The following is a 12720-nucleotide window of genomic DNA, read 5'->3' on the forward strand; positions in this document are numbered from 1 at the left end:
ATGTTAGGAAGTTTCCATATAAACAGCCTAAACAAGCAGCAATTAATTGAACATTGTTTCTCCTGACTTCCCGCCTCCTGCTCCTTGAGGCTGGAAAAGGCCTTGTAAATCCTGGATTCTAGTAGTTAAGCAGTGCTACTGGCTGGGCTGAAAACGCGTCTCAGAAAGGGGATTTTTCTTGTGATGCCAGACCACCAGTCACCTCCAGCCTGCTTTCCTTGTCCTTCGAGGCCTGCTTACTCTGTGATAGACTGTGTGTGTCACATTAAGTAACTTACACTGCTTCTTAAAAATACTGGCTAGGTATAGGCAGCTTTAAAACAGGGGAATGACTTTCAGGTATTTATTTTTATTTATCCATTTTTTATTTTAAAGAGGGTAAAACATAACATAAAACAACAAAGCAGATCATAAGAAAACAATGTAAGTGACACAGATTTCAAAGCAAGAAAACAGGAGGTCAATAGTGGCTACCATAATGTCTCTTTTGTTTTCCTCAAAATAGTTGTCCATATCTTCACACACAATGAATTCAAACAAAAAATAGTATAAAAATGATCAAAACAGAAGAATGAAGGCATTATAGGCCTTCAAAACCAGATAATAGGAAAATCAACAATGGCTACCATAATGTCTCTTGTTCTCTTCAAAACAGCTGTCCATACCTTCATATATATTGAAATTAAATAATACAAAACAGAATAGAGCCACTCTAAACAAAGAATAAAAGCATTACACTTCACAGCATGACTTTAGGAAATCGGCAATGGCTACGATAGTGTCTCTTTTTCTTCAAAGTAGCTGGATAATGCAATAAATTCTCATAAACTCTTTAGAATTTCTAGGCATGTATAAGCCTCTACATGTACATCTATCCTTTTTGTATTAGAGGGAGAAACAAAGCAAAACAAACCAAAAATACTAGAAAAATAAGAAACAAAAAGACAGGCAAATAGCAATAGCAAAGAGCCCAAAACAATGACAATACAGGCCTTCAAAACAAAGTGGTAGGAACATAACTAAGGTTGCTATTTACCTAGTAATCTTCAAAAGATTTCCTCAGATTACCAGATACAAACATGCAAAATTGATTCAGTCCTATGAATGTTAACTGTTTTGTTCCAAGAACTAATAGAATTAGTAGCACAATCATCTTAGCTATCTTAAGTATGCATATACAATTTTATATATTTTTTCTTTTCCTTTCTTTTTCTCCTTTTCCTTAGGTTATTCTTTTCCCTTTTGAGAAGATTCTTATCCTTTGACAGTATTTATTGAGGATTTTGTATCTTATTTACTCTTACCATTTCTTATACTCGAGAGACAATAAAGTATTTACACATGTGTTTGATTTATTTCACTTATGAATATAGTCTCAAATTGTATCCACTTACTTATAAAAGCCTCAATGTGGTCCTTCTTTATAGCTGAGTAGTACTCCATTGTATAAAAGTCCTACATCTTTTTTATCCATTCCTCAGTTGAAGGGCATTTTGGTTGTTTCCAAGATTTGGCTATTACAAATTGTGCTGCTGTAAACATGGGTGTACATGTATTACTGTAATATGATGTTTTCAGTTCTTATGGGAATATGACCAGAAGTGGAATAGCTGGATCCAATGGGACTTCCAATCCCAGCTTTTTGAGGATTTCCACATTGGTTGCACCAGTCTGCACTCCCACCAACAGTGCAGAAGAGTTTCTTTTTCTCTACAGCCTCTCCAGCATTTGTTGGTGATGGTTTTCTTTATCCTGACCATTCTTTCTGGAGTGAGATGGAATCTCAGTGTTTTAATTTGCATTTCTCTAATGACCAATGAATGATGCTAAACATTTTTTCATGTATTTATTTGTCATTTGTATTTCTTCAACTGAGAAGTATGTATTCATCTCAGATGCCCATTTTTGGGTTGGGTCTTTGAATTCTGGGGATCTGACTTTTTAAAAATTCTTTTATGTTCTATACAGGAACCCTTTGAGGTACAGTTGACTAAGATTTTTTTCAAAATTCATGGGTTTCCTTTTCATTGTGTTGGAAATTTCTTTTGACATGCAAAAACTTTTTAATAAAATGAGATCTCAGTTATTGATTCTGGGATTTCTTGTGCAGTTTGATTTTTGTTCATGAATTCTCTGCCTATCCCTATGTGTTCAAGATCTCTACCTACTTTGCCTTCCAGCAAATTTAGTGTTTTTGTTTTAATATTTACAATCTTTGATTCATTTTGACTTTAGTTTAGTGCATGGTGATAAGGTCTAGTTTTAGTTTTCAGTATATGGAGAGCCAGTTTTTCCAGCACCATTTATTAAAGAGACTCTCTTTCTACCAGTGAATGTGTTTGGCCCCTTTGTCAAAAATAGGGTGCCTGAGTGTGTCTGTAGTTGTGGTTGTATCTTCTAATCTATTCCATTAAGTCTGTTTTTATTCCAGTACCATGCTGCTTTTACCACAGTAGCTTTGTAGTATAACTTCAAGTCAGGGATTGTGATGCCTCCTTCCTTACCTTTGTTTCCCAGAATTACCCTTGCTATTCTAGATCTCTTTTGGTTCCAGATGAATTTTAGGAATGATTTCTCTAGATCTGTGAGGCATGCTAGTGGTATTTTGAGTGGAATTGGATTAAATCTGTGTAACAATTTTGGGTGAATGACCATTTTCACAATGTTTGTTCTTCCTATCCATGAACAAGATGTGTCTTTCCATTTTCTGAGATCTTCTTTACTTTTTTTTTTTCAGGGTATTATTTTCACTGAACATATCTTTTACTTCTTTTGTTAGATCTGTTCCTAAGTATTTGATTTTTTTGAATGCTATTGTGAAGGTATGGCTTCTCTTATTTGTCTCTCAGTGAGTTTGTTGTTTGTGTTAGGTCTGAGAAAGAGGAGGAAGAGGAAGGGGTGGAAGGAAGGAGTGGAAAGGGAAAGAGGGCCGTGAAAGGAGTGGTGGAAAGGAGTATAAAGTATAAGTAACCTTTATTTTGGGAATGCGGGAAGAGACCCCCCGGCCCTGGGGCACAGCATCTCCACCCCGGGGCCGGCGGTCTCTCTCTGGAACACACTCTCTTCTTCTTCTCTCGAACACGTGGAGTGAGGCCCATAAGTAGCCTCTGTCAGGGGTGGACCCCAAGGGGCATTAGGGATGCACAGGTATTTCATTGGCACATGTTTGGCGCCAGGGATAGGTTCTTAGGGATGGGGTATAGGGTTACAGGTAAATCTATAGGGGCAGGGGAGGCAGGAGCCCCCTAACTTGGCTGAGGCTTTTCCTGGTTAAAGTGTCTGGTCTGGGCCAGCAACTCTTTCAGTTTGTATGTAGAAATACTATTGATTTTTGAGTATTGAGTTTGTATCTAGCTACATTACTGAATTTAGTTATTATACCTAGAAATATTTCAGTAAGTTTTGGGGTCTTCTATGTGGAGTATCATGTCATCTGTAAATAATGACCATTTAACTTCTTTTCCTTTACTTATTCCTTTATTTCTGTCATCTATTTGTTCTGACTAGTATTTCCAGCACTATACTGAGTAGGAGTGGTGAATGAACTTCCTTGACTTGTTCCTGATTCTAGAGTAAAAGCTTTCAGTTTTTGACCATTTAATATGATGTTGGCTGTAGGTTTGTCATAGATGGCTTTCATCATATTGAGGTGAAGACCATTTGTTCTGATTTTCTGTAGGGTTCTTATCGTGAATAAGTGTTGGACCTTATCAAAGGCTGTTTCTGCATCTATTGAAATGATCCTATGATTCTTATTTTTGGCTCTATTGATATGGTGAATTACGTTTATTGATTTGCATCAGGTATTTACTTTACCAGGGAGCGATTGCTGGAGAGAACTGGTGTTAGGAAATCGGTGTTGGTGCTATTGATGTAATGCCATTAAGAGAGAATGGATGATTTTGTTTGAAAAATGGAAGTGGGAATTCAAGTACACTTTCAATTTAGAGTATGAGGACTCATTTTGCTTGTTGACTTAGGGACTATAGAATAATTTCTCATATTTTCTATAAGATCCCTTTCTCTTGGATAAATATTACATTTTAACATTTATCTACATTCATTACATTGATTCACTTACTCAGATATTCATGGAACTTCAAGCGTATGCTAAGTTCTATCCATAGCAAAGATGATTAAATGAAAATTGCTTGGAGAGTGATAACACATACAGCAGTTAATTTCCCCTTAGGTGTGGTTTTAATTTATTAGGGGTATCATCTGACCTCCCTTCATGTTTACATTTTGCTTCCTAGAGATAAACAAGCATTAAAGAGACAAAGAATATGTGTTTTATTTTTAGCTGCTAAATTTCTGAATCACTGTTATGGTATACATCTAGATGGTCCCCGTAAAGCCTCTGTGCTCACAGGGGGAGCTTCTTGGGAGTGATTGGATTTGGGGGGCCTGAAACTTATTAGTGGATTAGTCAGGGGAGGGGGGTCATTGGTGGTGCAGCCTGAAAGGTCTACATCCTTCTCTCTCTCCCTCCTTCCCGCCTTGATTCCTCTTGGCTTCCTCCCTGCCATGCCATAAAGTATCTGCTCCAGTTTGCCACTCTGCCATGCTGTCCTGCTCTGGAACCAGCTGACTACGGACTGAAACTCTATAAACTGTGAACCAGAATAAGCCTTTCTTCCTTACAGTTGTGGGTGTTGGGAATTGTTTCTGTGATAAGGAAAGCAAGACAATCACTATAAATAAAGTACCTTTGCTTTTCTCCTAATTTGTAAGCCATAAAGCTTTCAACTTTAAGATGCTACGAGCTGCTTAATGTCCTCGGCAGTCAGGGAGATTGCATTTCGCATAATGGAGTGACTATAACAAGCCTCCAATTTTAGGGAACATATGGGCCTTCTCCCCTTTTCTCTTTTGAATTGAGTTAGATGCCTTCCTTTGTTCACTAACAATAATTTAGGTACACTGGAACAGATAGTAAATGTCAATACTTAGAACTTTTAAAGGCTTTTTAAAGGTTTTATTTTTAAACAGTGGTCTCTCTAACTTACAGCCTTAAATGAAGTACCAAAGTTTTTTATTAGTGGGTAAATGCAAGGAATATTGTTTTTCAAGTGGCTAAGGGAGTCCCCAGGGCAGGGAGTCTCCCTGATCTCTTGGGAGTTTCTAAGAGTGCCTTCTATGGGCTCGCTCCACTGTTCTTACTGAGGAATCAGTAGGCTGACACACCATGGGCATCGCCACCCAGATCCCAGGCACTTTGTTGCTAGGCTGTATTCTTAAAAATTGGGAAGAGTTTGATCCTAAAGGTAGTTAGTTGGAACTTAGGGGTTCTTATCCCCCACTCTCTTTTGTTTGTTTGGGCTAATATGAACTAGGAAATGGTAGGAGATGGGTACAGTTTGGCTGCTACTATTCTTCAGTTATATCTTTTCTGAAAAAGGCAAAGAAAGTGGTGTGAGATTCCTTGTGTTTCAGCTTTCATGTCTCTTTATTTCTGTAAAGGTCCAAGAACCATAGAACTTAAAAGGCCTCCAAAGAAAAATATTAATATCACTGATGATCCCATCTTCAGAGGCCTACCCATCTCCCAGGGGGATGTGGGTCTCTCCCAACTGTTTCCACCAGAGGACAGCACTCCAGAAAGAGCCAGCACTTTCACATAGTACCCACTTGCTGGACTTAGCCTTTTCATATTCAACAATTAGTATCTAAATGGGGCTAAAAGATAACAGGATGAGAGAGGGAAAAAAGAAAAACTCAAATTATGACTGTTGCATTTGGCAATGCTTTAAACACACACAAATTGTCCAAGAGAAACTCAGGGCCAATCAAGGCCTAAAAAAGTACGAGAGGCTGGGCATCTGACTGCACTAAACCAGCACCTGAGCCCTGCTCTGTGTGTCAGGTGGTTGATGTGCCTGGCTCAGGGCACTGGAGGATTGACTGTCCCTGCTCCCAGAAAGGGGTTAGGTCATCCAAAACCGTCACTTCCCACTCTGGTGAAGAGGCCTGAAGAGGCCTGGGGCAGCCCACAACTCCCATGTCCATGGATAGGCTCTATCTCCATCTCCTACGAGAAACCCTGTGTGACCCTGGGCATTGTGGGTATGTGAATTCAATCCCTTATCGATGTTTTTTTTTTTTTTTTTTTTTTTTTTTGTCTTTTTCCTTTTTATTGGTACCAGGGACCGAACTCACGACTGCCTGCTTGCAAGGCAGGAGCTTATGCCGCTGAGCTAAATCCCCAGCCCCTTTATCGATGTTTTTAATTTCCTTCTCTGGGAAACCTTCCTCTAGCTCTATGGTTATAACTGGGGCAAAGGGACCCTTAGTTGGAGCCCCTTCACTCCTGCTTTGGCATATCACTTTGAAGACCAAATGTTCAACAACGAGTTTTTAATTGAACCACAGCATCCTATTCCCTTAGTACAAGGGAGATTTACCAGCAAAATTGGGGTAATTCTACTTCCAGTGAGGACCAAAGATTTTACCTTTGAAAGTATGCCAGGCCATGATTTTAGTCACCTCTAAGGTTATCATAAAGCTTGGATTAGTCTTAAAACCATAGTTAAGAGCAGGGTACTGTCATTTACTGCCGTAGACCCAGAGAGATATGTTCGAAATCTTAGGAAATCAAAATGCTGGTAAAAGGCAAGAAGGTCAACTTTATAACCCCTCAAGACCCCAGCTTCATTACCTGTTCCCGAGGAACCACTGAAGTGGCCCTTCTTCAGTGGATGCAGTGCAAAGCTGTAAAACCCCTGTACAGGAAATGGTCACTCAGATTTTCACAGGGCTAGGGTTAGCAGTGACCACCCAACAGGTAGGCATAGCTTTTCCATTCTCAGCTTGTGATAACTCTGGCAAGCCCAAATCACCTCCATTGTCAGCACCTGCACAGGAGAGAGGGACACATCCTGGGGTGCTAGCAACTCAATTTACCCACATGCCATCATGGGGTGCTTTAAACAAATATTGGTCTTAGATGACACCTTTACAGGCCAAATGAGACCATCCCCACCTATTCAGAAAAGGCTTTACAGAGGTAGTTAATGCATTCCTCAAAGAAATCATTCCCGTTTGGAATGCTCCAATCCCTTTAGAGTGATAATGGGCCTTCTTTTGCTCTCAAATAACTGAGGGGTGACAAAGGCTTTAGGAATAAGAACCATTTCCATTCTACATGGAGACCTTGGTCTTAAGGAAAAGTCAAGAGAGCCAATTAGATCCTAAAGTGAACTCTACAAAACTTTGCTAAGGGATATGAAGCCATGGTTATGATTACTGCCGATAGCACTCATGAAAGTTTGACACATCCCCAAATCTGGGCTAAATATGAGTCCATTTGAGATGCTGCATTGGAGGCATATTCTATTTGAGGATGTAGTAGTAGATCCGGAGACCTCAAGACTTACAGTATCTTTCTAATCTGGGTCAGGTTACTTCAACAGACTATCTAAAGACTATCCAGCTTCTGGTCCAGGGGGATCATCTAGTGTTCACCCTGGAGATCAGTGCTCATTAAAACTTAAAGGGATCCCACAGATCAGTTTAAAGCAAAACTGAACAGCCTCTGTTCAGTGCTCCTTGCCACGTTCACTGTAGTAAAAGTGGTCACCTTTCTAGAATAAAGTCTGCCCCACCTGAACCATTTAAAGAAAGAGTACCTAAGTGAAGAAAGCTATCCCTGTGGACTTTTGAAGAGGGGGCTGTGCTTCAAAAGCAGGGCTATAGTTCCAGGCATAGATAAGTGGGGTCACTAATGGCCCTAATCTCCACAGTTTAAACCAGAGCCTGTCTATAGAATCCTGCTTTCAGTTTTATAATGTGGGTGATCTTGCTAAGGCTATGGCTTTCAGGCCCTCAATAATTTATCAAGCATCCCTCCTTGCCACCCTTTCTCCTCCACAGGAAGCATGGACATCTGACCTGCCCCTTTGCCTATGTGGGCTCCACACCCCCACCTATTGGTTAAGTTCCTCTTCTGACAAATTAACCAAGCTTTCTCTCATCAAACAGGAAACTCAACAGTCCCTAACTCTTCTCATTTTTCTCCTTCTCCTTCTTTTTGGTACTGGGAATTGAACTCAGCTCAGTGTCACAGTGCCTGCCTGGAGAGACATAAGCTCCTGAGTCCCCAGCCCCTCTCATCATTTTCTGATGGATTTTTCATTCAACCCAGCCAGTATAACTCGCAGTACGTAGAGGACGTATCATTCCTTTCAGAAGGAAATAGCTCTGTGAAGATCTCCATTCCTTCAACACTTCATAAAGAATGATTAGGATATGTGGCTCTGATGGAAAAGTGAGCCAAGAGACTAGGGCGTGTGGCCAAGCTGGGGAAGTGAGTGTGACCTATTAATTGCAGAGTTCCAGGACATGTGCATCGAACAGTTCCTGAGGTCCTGCACACAGAGCCAAAGAAAGTACCGTCTCTAATCTTTCTTGCAAGGACTCGTGCAAGTTTTCAGTAGAACAGCCTATATCTAACATCATCCCAAGGAGTGAGAGATACAAGACAGTCACCACTGAGCTTGCTGCTGCCTGTTTACCTTGGGCTGTAGTGTGCACTTCTTTCCTGACTTACTTAGCCTAAACTTTCTCCATAGAGCCTGTTTCTTTTCATATCATTAATACATGTAAAACCTTGATACCTTAAATAAATGAGATGGATAATAATAAATGTTGTTATGCAAGTCCTCCTTTGATGGCCATGGGAATGTAAAATAGTTTTCTTTAATAGTCCATGTTTGGGGCTTGGGATATGGCTCTGTGGCATAGCACCTGCCTGGCAAGTGTAATTCCTGAGTTTGATTCCTAGTATCAAAAAAATAGTGCTTGTTTGCAGCATACAATGCTCATGTTCGTATAGGGAGTAGGTATATGTACTCACCACATCTTAATTCTTTTTATCTACATCTCTCTGCATCTCTAGATCCTCTTCCCATTTGCAAAAGTTCTATTTTATCTTTTATTTTGTTTCAATGCTTTGAGTTTTTCAGATAACAGTATGTGATATTTAAGCTTATGTATCTCATTTATGTCACTTGATATCATAGTCTCAAGGTGCATCTCTTTTCCTACAAATAATTCAAATTTATCCTCCTTTTTTGGGATATCGGTGCTTCATTGTGTGTAAATATCACATTTTCTTTATCCTTTCATCCTTTGACAGATATGCAGTGGTACCTTGGTTCACAAATGCTTTTGTTTGCAACGAGTTTGGTTCATAAACAAAAGCATTTGGCAACATTTTGTTTTTGATTGCAAACTTTGTACTGGATGACAAACATTACCATGGTCATCTTTCCCACACAAACACAAATATGGTTATCTCTTCCAGAACAGTACAATAAATTAAGTTTGTGAACGGAGGTACCATGGAGGTATAGGCTGTAAGAATTAGCTATAATGAATTGTGCTGTTAAAACATGGGTATGCATGCATCACTGTAAGATAATTATAATTTAGAAAGATACCTAGAAGAGAGTAACTAAGTCAGATGACATTTCTAGCTTTAGTTTTCTGAGGAATCTCCATAATGATTACCAAAGTTGTTGTACCAGTTTAGGAATGTAAAATAATCTGAAAAGAGTTTGTTGTTTCTCAAAAAGTTAAACATAAAACTACCAAATGATCCAGCAAATGTACCTATTTATCCAACAATGAGACATATGATCACACAAAAACTTGTGAATACTGGGAGTGTCTGTAATCTTAGTACTCTGGGAGGCTGAGGTAGGAGGATAGCAAGTTTGAGCTGCCTGGAAATTTATTAATTTAGCCTATCTAAAAAAGAAAAAAAAAATGTAAAAAAAAAGTGCGGCAGGAATGTAGTTTAGTGAGAATGCTCTGTGTTCAATCCTAGTACTGAAAAGAAGAAAAGAATTAAAAAGAAGAGCAATAGAAAAACTGTGACTGAATATTTATAGCAGTACTATTCCTAAAGTCAGAAACTGGAAACAACCAAAGTGTTCATCAGCTTGTGAACTGGCAGACAAATGGAGATGGGAGAGATCTGTATAATGGAATATTAATTAGCAAACAAGAAGGAATGAACTGCTGATCTGTCACTTCATGGCACACAAAGGGAAAGATCTAGACCTCAGACTACATAAAGCATGTCTTATCAAAACTAACGCTCTACATTCATCACACTAATAGTAACACTATACTAACCACATGATTTACAGAGATAGAAAGTAGATGGGGGTTGTCTGGGACTAGCGTTAGCATGAAAGTTTAAATGAAACAGACATATCTTTTGGGAAGACAAAAATGATCTAAAACTGATTATAGTGGTATATTGATAATTAAGAACCACTGAATTTTAAACTCAAATAGAATTTTGTAGTATGTAAAATGGATCTCAATAAAATTGCTTGAAATGTGCTATGAGCAATAGAGGACAGCCTCAGTTACAGTATGAGAGACATGTATCCCGGCTGGCTCTGACTTGTAATCCCCCTGCCTCAGCCTCCCCGATGCTGGAATTATAGGTTTGTACTACCACACTTGGCAAACAGTTCTTTTGAAAGTATTTCGAATTACTTGCTTCCCATTTTTGTTCCCATTTTTTCTGTCTGCTTTTTAATTTCCTTCTCATTTTGGGATTCTTGTTTTTTATTTCTTTTTGGTAGTAGTATCTGGCTATAAAAATCCTTTAAAATAGTAAGGGAAAATATATGATGAGGTGAAACAACCCCAGGAAATTAATTTGCTTTTTTTTCTCATGTGTTTATTGATATAAGACTCAAATGAAATGACAAAGCTGCAAAGATCTTAGCAAATCACTTCTTGAATACATTTCTATAAAGACTAAAAACATGTTTTGCTTTCCTACTCAGTAGTCTTGTTTGCTGCAGTTAGTGACAAAAGCATTTCTTAAGTCAGGGTAGCCAACATATCAATTTTCCTTCCTCAGAACTAAGCATAATTTATCCTGGATTCTGCAAGGAAGAGCAATGAGAGCTGGAACTTTGATGTTAAAGAGCGTGATGTGGGGTCTCCCACCCTTCATGACAGGTTTCTACCAAACCGGTCCTCAGTGTCCTCCCCACCTGTCTTGGCTTTACACTTGTACCATCTGGATACTATTCTAAGGGGGAAGTTACTACTGCTTGCAAGTCACCTCGTATATTTTGATATTTAAATAAACATTAAGTAGATACTTGTCCTTGATTTTAGAACACATTACCATGAAAAATTAATCTCTACTTTAGTGCTCACCTACCTGAAATTATTATGTTGTCCTACTCAGTAACTTATTAATTCATTAGATGTCTAGGGTCTCTAAAGAATTAACTTTTTTGGATCCATTAAAGTATTTTGTACTAGTTTGTGTCATATAAGTAGATTCTATTGAGAATAAAGACATCTGATAAGCAGCAGTGTCCTCTTAAAGCACTCCTGAATGAAGTCTGACTTTCCAAAGACTCTTTGCTTTATAAGCACTTACCAAGTAGAGTCTTAATGATAATCACAAACACCTGGTGCATATGACAGGCCAACCTACAAAGGCCAACTCATTTAATCTCAGGCATGATCTCACAGATGAGGAAACTAAAGCACAGAAGTAAAATAACTTCACATGCTGGACAGAGGCCAAGTTAGGATCTGGAAATCTTGCATTACTAAATCCAGTGTGGAATTTCTAGATTGCATATTCATTCAATGGTTAATTTAAACACAAAATATTTAGTTCACAAATACCCACAACTTGTGGTTCATTTCTTTGATTCCATCTGGAAAAGCACTTTAGAACCTGTTCCCTCATGTCTTCTTTGTTCTGGATTTGCACAGAAGGATCTTTTGAGAAAAGTGTCTTTAGTTGAAATTAGTGGTAGCAATGAGAAGGGCAAAGAGGATCCTAAGTAGGAAGCATGCTATGGCTTTGTTCTTTGCTTCTTGGGTGGGAGGTGAAGATGAACCTTTGGGAAGAAACATCTGACTGGTAGGAGAAGATGTAAGATTGGAGCCTGGATGAGACTACACTATTGATGTTAAAGAAACAGCTGACAACACATCCAAGAATGAATATTTTCAGGATTTGAGTGGCTTGTTTTTTTTGTTTTTCTGGTTTTTTTTTTTTTTTTTTTTTGGTACTGGGGATGGAACTCACTACCCCGCACTTGCCAGGCAGGTGCTTACATCACTGAGCTAAATCCCCAGCCCTGGGTTAATTGTATTTTTGTAACAGCCATGAAAATATCTAGGTGTAGATGACTTAATGGCTTTCATCACACTTACAATAGAGGCAAACTCCGTGATGACCTTGGACTCTGGTATCTTTGCCTCGCCCCCTTTCCAGGTCTATGTGTGCAGTGGATGGAGCAAGGTCCTATTCCATCTCCCAGCTCCAAAAATCCATTTAATATATTGTTCTTGAATAGAGGACATGTCATATGTTAAACTGATAAAAACAGATACTATACTTGATCTTAGTCAAGAGGCCGAGAACTGATTTCTTTCTTTCTGCTCTTTCTTTCTTTCTTTCTTTCTTTCTTTCTTTCTTTCTTTCTTTCTTTCTTTCTTTCTTTCTTTCTTTCTTTCTATATTTCTTCCTGGCCCTTAACAAAATCCAAAATTGTCATAGAACTACAGAACTAATTGGCAAAAAGATTCTGAAAATTCTATACTCTGATAAGGACATGCATATATATATTCCAGTCGGTACCATGATATGGAATGTGCAAAGGGGTTCAGGGCAGGAAGGAAGTGGTTGGGGTTAGATGGAGTTCAGGGAAGAGGTATTGTGGC

General features: G+C 38.8%; 1 protein-coding gene and 1 non-coding gene across 3 annotated transcripts in view; one reads left to right on the forward strand and one right to left on the reverse strand.

The window, feature by feature from the left end:
* Rad51ap2 (RAD51 associated protein 2) overlaps positions 1-12720 on the forward strand; it is a 405597-nt gene that overhangs the window by 56212 nt on the left and 336665 nt on the right. The gene's annotated exons all lie outside the window — the stretch shown is intronic.
* LOC111757753 (U2 spliceosomal RNA) lies at positions 12227-12425 on the reverse strand. Its single transcript, XR_002792047.1, has one exon. It is a non-coding gene; the product is annotated as a U2 spliceosomal RNA (small nuclear RNA).

Source organism: Cavia porcellus, unplaced genomic scaffold (genome assembly GCF_034190915.1).
Source record: "Cavia porcellus strain 051 isolate PalLab524CR breed Dunkin Hartley unplaced genomic scaffold, mCavPor4.1 scaffold_1, whole genome shotgun sequence".
Taxonomy (NCBI): domain Eukaryota; kingdom Metazoa; phylum Chordata; class Mammalia; order Rodentia; family Caviidae; genus Cavia; species Cavia porcellus.